The 6,589-nt window shown below is 38.9% G+C and overlaps 1 non-coding gene across 1 annotated transcript; it reads left to right on the plus strand.

Moving 5' to 3' along the window:
* The first annotated feature begins 3,851 nt into the window (after positions 1 to 3,851).
* On the plus strand, positions 3,852 to 3,958 carry LOC121210367 (small nucleolar RNA R71). The gene has a single exon (XR_005905480.1). It is a non-coding gene; the product is annotated as a small nucleolar RNA R71 (small nucleolar RNA).
* Positions 3,959 to 6,589: the final 2,631 nt, after the last annotated feature.

Consider the following 6,589-nt stretch of genomic DNA (forward strand, 5'->3'; position numbering starts at 1 on the left):
ACCCATGCGCTATACTCCATTAAAAATAGGCGTCGTTAGTGTTGATGATACGGGTACTCTCTCACCGTCCTGTTAGGGTGTGGGTTAGGATGACGTGTAATTATCTCAGTAATGGGGCGAGAGCCGATGCCTTGGAGTGACTAGGGTCATAAGTGGCCGAAGCAGGGACTAGGGCCTTCCAACAATTTGAAGGAGAGTAGTGGATTTTACGATGGAGACTGTCGAAGTCGTCGTCATCCATAAACTCCTCCGTATATAGTCCTAATGCGACACCGAACTCAGGTACGCTCAACTGGCAGACTAAACCGCCAAGACGGAACTGGACCGTTTCGGGATCATCGAACTTTGTCATAGCGGTTTGAAGGTGAAAGGTTGAACAGAGTTCTAGTGTGAGCTCGAGGTATGTCGGATCGATGATCTCGAAGAAGAGGCCCCCTGGGTTAGTAGTTAGGAGAGCCCGGACTGCGTTGGTGAGTTGGATCTACTCTAGAGCGGTCCAATCAATACAACGGCCCACACCTAGGCGTCGGGCCCGTAGTATCTGGAATAGTTCCTCCTGTGGTCCCGGTGGAAATTGGAGGAATGGGTGTCGTATCTCATTGCAGGACCCAAGGAGGATGTTGCTCCTTTTCGCTTCTTCGAGACGGGGACGGCAATCTTTTTCCCACGTAGATTTGACATGGTGTATCTGCAAGAAGAACGAAGAAGATAACATATGCTAACAAATTAAAAAAAAAGGAATTAACCATGAATATAGTTAAACTAACAAATCCAACCAAACTAATTACACTAACAAGACTCAACCAAAAGCAATCTAACTTGACAATAGAAATTTTATGACAAATGACATAGTAATAGCATGACTAAATTCAACACGAAATAGATGAAATAGATCCTAAGAATGAGGATGATATGATAAGCAATTAACAGCAAAATGTAAGTAATAAGATAAAATCATGATAGTAACATCAAAAGAAAGTAAAAGAGAAGAGGAAACCGTTAGTGGAGGACCAGTGGCCGGAGGAGTGACGGCGCGATAGTGCTGGTGCAACGGTGGGGCATGAGATGAGTGGAGAAAGAAAGAAAAATAAAGGAATGTGTATGGAAGGGAGGACAAGAGAAAAAATTTTGATGTGTATGGAAGAAAAGGAAGGAGAAAGGGTGGATTTTGGGTGATGGTTGGGGCTTAGATGGCGACAGTGAGGGTGGGAGCAGCGGATAAGGTTAGGGTATTGGGGAAGGGGATAATGAATAGTGTGGGTTTATATAGATATTGGGGCACACGGTCATGCCTTATTTCAGCTCGTGTGTTTCGCGATTTTCAAATTTGGGAATGTATGGAATTCGGCCCACGTCCGTGTTCTTTGGGCGTGTTGGTTCACACAGCCGTGTCGTACAGTCGTCTCCTGCTTCGTTCGTTTCTCCCACGCCCGTGTTATTTGTTATTTTGAAAGTTTCGACCACGAGTGGTGGGCACGGGCGTGTCACATGCCCGTGTTAATTTCTCAGTTTCTACCACAACTTTTAGACATGGGCATGTCATACGCCCATGTTGATTTGGCAGGATTGCCCACGGCTATGTAGCACAGCTGTGGCAACGTATCGAATCCTGTGTTTGGGGAAAATTTTGCTCTGTTTTAATACGGCCGTATCGCACTATCGTGTCGCCGCCCGTGGTATGAGCACGGCCTAAGACACACCGGTGTGCCTGGCCGTGTGGATTTGGAAAACCTGTGTTCAAGGATTCAGTTAATGATTTAGATGTTACAAACTAAAATTTTAAAGAAATCAACACTGTTAGTGCTCGGGTTGCCTTCTGAGAAGTGCTTATTTATAGTCTAAGCTCAACTTACCTTAATTTCGTGTGATTACGGTGGATTGAGGAGTTGAAACTCCTCACCTCTACTATCAATTTTATCAAAATAAGGTTTGAGTCGAGTATTATTTACCTTAATAGTTTTGAATACAGTATGTGTTACCTCGACTGTACCATGTGGAAAGATGTTCATTACTGCGAAAGGAGTCGCTCTGTCCATATTGTGCTCTAAAGTAGCAATTTGAGGGTCATTTTCATCTAACAATACTTTGTGCCCAACTTTAATTTGGTTTGTTTCATCCCTATGCTTATCGTGGTGTCGCTTCAATTTTTCGTGTGCTTTTGGTTTCTCCTTGACAGGTGTTCGCCATTCATCTAGTTCATTGATCTGAAGTCTTCGTTCTTCATGAGTTGGCCTGTTTTCATGGCATGGGTTAGGCTCCATCACGTTCTTCCTAAGAGGCTCCTGCAAAGAAGGTTGAGTTGTAATGTTATTTAAATTAACCAAAATTAAAAAATCATCTCGATTGCTAGATATTTTAGCAGAATCATGAGCTTGGAGAGTGATCATGTCATCGCCTACACGAAGTGTCAATTCTCTTGTGCCAACGTCAATAATTTCAAGCAGTTGCTAAAAAAGGTCTTCCTAAAATTAAAGGCACGTCACTATCCTCTTCTATGTTTAGAACAACAAAATCAATTGGGAATATAAATTTGTCAATTTTAACAAGTACATCTTCAATAATGCCCCTAGGAAATCTGATTGTTTTATCTGCCAATTGAAAGCTCATCCTAGTTTGTTTGGGTTTCCCAAGACCTAGTTGTTTAAACATTTTATAGGGCATGACATTAATACTAGCCCCTAAATCAGCCAAAGCATTGTTAACGTTCAAACTACCAATTAAACAAGGAATCGTAAAACTCACTGGATCTTTCAACTTGTTGGGTAGCTTATTCTGTAGAACGGCTGATTAAACTGCGTTCAACTCTACATGCGACGCCTCATCCAACTTCCGCTTATTTTCTAAAAGCTCCTTTATAAATTTAACTATGTTTGGCATCTGTGAAAGAGCTTCAATAAACGGTAAGTTAATGTGTAATTTCTTTATTAATTTAAGGAATTTACTAAATTGTTCATCCATGTGGTCTTTCCTTGTCGCACTGGGATATGGTACGCAAGGTTTGTACTCTTTACTCACCGTTTTTCGCTTACTGTGGTCCATCTCACCTTTACCTTTACTTACCAGAATTTTTTGCCTCAGTTCTGGTTCTAGTTCAACTAACCCTTCTTCATCTTGAACGGTAATCGCATTAAGCTGTTCCCTTGGGTTAGATTCAGTATTACTCGGCAAGCTACCTTGTGGTCGTTCAGAAATCAGTTTGGCAAGCTGGACTATCTAAGTTTCGAGCCCTTGGATCGACACTTGTTGATTCTTAAGTGCTGTCTCGGTATTCTAAAAATGAGTTTCTAACATAGAGATAAATTTTGTTAGCATCTCTTCAAGGTTCGGCTTCTTTTCCTGCTGGTAAAGTGGTTGTTGAAAACCTGGGGGATGTTGTGGCCTTTGATTTCCTTGGCCACCCCACTAGAAGTTGGGATGGTTCCTCCAACCTGCATTATAAGTGTTACTATATGGGTTATTTTGAGGTCTAGAATTATTATTACCCATATATTGAACTTGTTCCTCCTCGGTGCTAGGGTTGAAGGATTGATATTCTGTGTGTACTCCTCCTCCATTTGAATTGCACCTCATTACTGGATGTACCTGAGTAGAACCATACAAACTGTCAATCTAAAAGTTCTACCTGTTTAGATAGCATAGTCACCGCGTCGAGGTTGAAAACATCGGCTGCTTTTGTTGGCTTTGTTCCCATGACTTGCCACTGATAGTTATTCAATGACATCTCTTCAATAAATTCATAAGCCTCTTCAGGTGTTTTGTTGTTCAAAGTTCCACCGGTAGCTGCATCGATAAGTTGCCTTGTTGAGGGGTTTACACCGTTGTAAAAAGTCTGAAACTGCAGCCATAGAGGTAACCCATGGTGAGGGCACCTTCTTAATAGATCCTTGTATCTCTTCCATGCGTCATAGAGTATTTCTAAATCCATCTGCACAAAAGAAGAAATATCATTCCTTAATTTAGTCGTTTTAGCGACGAAAAGTATTTAAGCAAAACTTTTTCGGTCATTTGTTCCCAAGTGGTGATTGATCCTCGTGGTAACGAGTTCAACCACTGTTTAGCCTTATTCCTCAATGAAAAGGGAAATAACCGAAGGTGAATGGCATCGTCAGAAATGCCATTGATCTTAAAAGTGTCACAGAATTCCAGAAAATTCGCTAAATGAGTGTTTAGATCCTCATCCTGCAAACCATCAAACTGAACAAACTGTTGTAACATTTGAATCATGTTAGGTTTCAGTTTAAAATTATTTGCAGCAATAGAAGGCTTAACTATACTCGATTCAGCTCCTGTTAAACTAGGTTTAGCATAATCATACATAGTACGAGGAGCAGGATCCTGATTTACTAGGTTCGCATCAGCCATAGGAGGTAGTGGATTATTATTATGATTATCAGTCATCTCCTCAGTTGTGGTTTGAATATCATCCTCTTGCCCTTCCTCTATGTATTGTAGATTTCGCCTTCTCTCTCTTCGGTTTCTACGAGCTGTGCTTTCGATCTCACTATCAAAAAGTAGAGGTCCTGACGGGTTTCTTCTAGTCATAAACTATAAAAAAAACCTTCCAGAAGTAAATAAAAGAAATTTTAGTGATATAAAAAATTAAAATAAAAATTAAATTGCAACAAAATAAAAGGCTAAAGTAATAAAAATTAAGCATTCCTAATATCTTAGTTCCTCGGCAGCGGCGCCAAAAACTTGATGTGCATGATAAGTTTTATATTTATGATTGATCGTACTTGAAAACTAACTATTATCACGATAAAGGCAAGCGCACCTATCGAACAGTAGTATAGCTTATAGCAAGACCGGAATGTCGAACCCACAGGAATTAAAAGTACTAGTATTAACCTTCTTTTTATTATCTAGCCTAAAAATAAGGAGATTTTCTTTATCTAAACTAATTAACTAAACTAAGAATGCACAGGAAGTAAATTGGGGAAATACTTTTGGGAAAAAAATTGGGGAAATACTTTTGGAAAAAACTGATTGATTTAGACAATACCCAAGGAAGAATCCACCTAGACTTCACTTGTTATTTGACTCTGAACTAGACAATTTATTCATTTGACTTGATCCGTAGAAATCCCTAATTTATATTATTATCTCTCTCGAGACTAACAACGTCTAACCCTAGGTTGATTAATTGAAGTCTCTTTCTAATTAAAACCCCTAGTGTTGCATTAACTCGGTCTATGGATTCCCTTGATAGGTTTGACCCTAATCCGGCAGATTTATGTCGCCCTATGTCTAGGGGTGCAATAAACCCCAATTAATTATGCTAGATATACTCTTAGACAGAGACTTTTGCTCCTCTGAATAAGCACATCAATACTTGAATTAATATCCTGGAATATGAAAGTAAGAATTAAGAACACATAATTAAGAACAAATCAAGTATTTATCATATAATTCAGAAAATAATAACAAGATCCATCTTAGGTTTCATCCCCTTTAGGTATTTAGGGGATTTAGTTCATATGTGTAAAAGAAAACATCTCAGAAGAATAATGATAACAAAACATAAAGAAAACCCAAAAACCCCTGAAGGAAATTGAAAGGAGATCTTCAGTCTTGAAGGAGAATCTGGCTTCTGAGATGGATCAATCGGCTTTCTTAGAGTAATTCCTTGCCTCCTACTCTGTGTGTTCTCTAGGTGCCCTTCTAGGGTGTTTATATAGGCTTTAGAGTGCTTCCAAACCCTCAAAAGTGGAATTTTTCGAGTAGAATTAGACTTGGGCTCGATAGGGACACAGTCGTGTGACACGCCCGTGTGAGGTGGCTTAGGCCGTGTTAGAGTCTGCTAAAAAGACATGGGCGTGTGGTCTACCCGTGTAAGAAAGTCCAGGCCATGTGGTCTACCCATTTTCTCAAATTCCACGAATCTAATGATAATTCATCCAAAAAAATGTGCTTAAGCATGGGATAAAATATGTATAAATTACGACTTATCAATATAAGATTTGATGATAAGGTTCATATGATATCATTTTCTACTTCTACTGATTGAATCCCTGAATTGCGAATATGCAAAATTATATTGTATTTGTTAAATTTTTTTCTACTGAGTATGCGTGATATTACTCTTCTGAATTTTCTCTGAGATACCATCAATCTCTTTATTATTCAAACATGGTTTATCTGTGAAATATATTCATTGGTCAGTGGTAACTATACTTACTACTATTATTAATTCTGACTTGAGCATGGGAATTTGGTAATAGGGAACACAGATTATAGAAACTGTATTATTGCACTGGTTGATATTGGAGCCACCCTTGGTTTTTCTCTTTTATTTGAAAAATATTATTAAGGTTGACATATTGTTCCATTTATATTGTGGAAACGTCAGATCTATTATAGTATTATGGTTTTAACCTTTCTAATGAATGTGACCTCGGAATAATTAAAAGCTTCGATATCCTTTTGAATTTTTATGAAAGAGTTTTCTATGATAGATACATCAATGATATGGATATTACAGAAAGATATAAGATTTGAATGGACTGACAAATGTTAGTAAAGTTTTGATCAGTTGGAAGCCTTGATGACCAAAGCATCAGTTCTGGTTCAGTCTGAATCGGGGAAGGAA

This window comes from Gossypium hirsutum, chromosome A11 (assembly GCF_007990345.1).
Source record: "Gossypium hirsutum isolate 1008001.06 chromosome A11, Gossypium_hirsutum_v2.1, whole genome shotgun sequence".
In the NCBI taxonomy this organism is placed as follows: Eukaryota; Viridiplantae; Streptophyta; class Magnoliopsida; order Malvales; family Malvaceae; genus Gossypium; species Gossypium hirsutum.